General features: G+C 66.7%; 1 protein-coding gene across 1 annotated transcript in view; it reads right to left on the reverse strand.

The window, feature by feature from the left end:
- Nucleotides 1-270, reverse strand: part of LOC103768323 (glycine receptor subunit alpha-4-like) — a 6,411-nt gene that overhangs the window by 1,815 nt on the left and 4,326 nt on the right. The window lies entirely within an intron of this gene.

Below are 270 nucleotides of genomic sequence, written 5' to 3' on the forward strand. Positions count from 1 at the left end.
GCAGCCAGTGGGCTCAGACAGGCACTCTGGGGGAGGAGACCACAGATCAGGGGTGTTGAACCTCCCAGCTGAGTCCCTCTGACATGGGGTAGCCCTGGTGCTCTTACTGGGGGCCGAGGTTGGGTGCAGGGAGTTCCCCGTGCCCGGCTTTTTAGCTACATGGGAAGGATTTGCCGTCGGGCTGCAGCCCCCGGGCTGGGCTGTGTCGGCACTGCCGGCACAGCCCTCTGCTCCGCTCCGACCGTGCAGCAGCTCGGCGTGCCCCTGGCT

The sequence above is a fragment of the Merops nubicus genome, unplaced genomic scaffold (assembly GCF_000691845.1).
Source record: "Merops nubicus isolate BGI_N331 unplaced genomic scaffold, ASM69184v1 scaffold36352, whole genome shotgun sequence".
Classification (NCBI taxonomy): domain Eukaryota; kingdom Metazoa; phylum Chordata; class Aves; order Coraciiformes; family Meropidae; genus Merops; species Merops nubicus.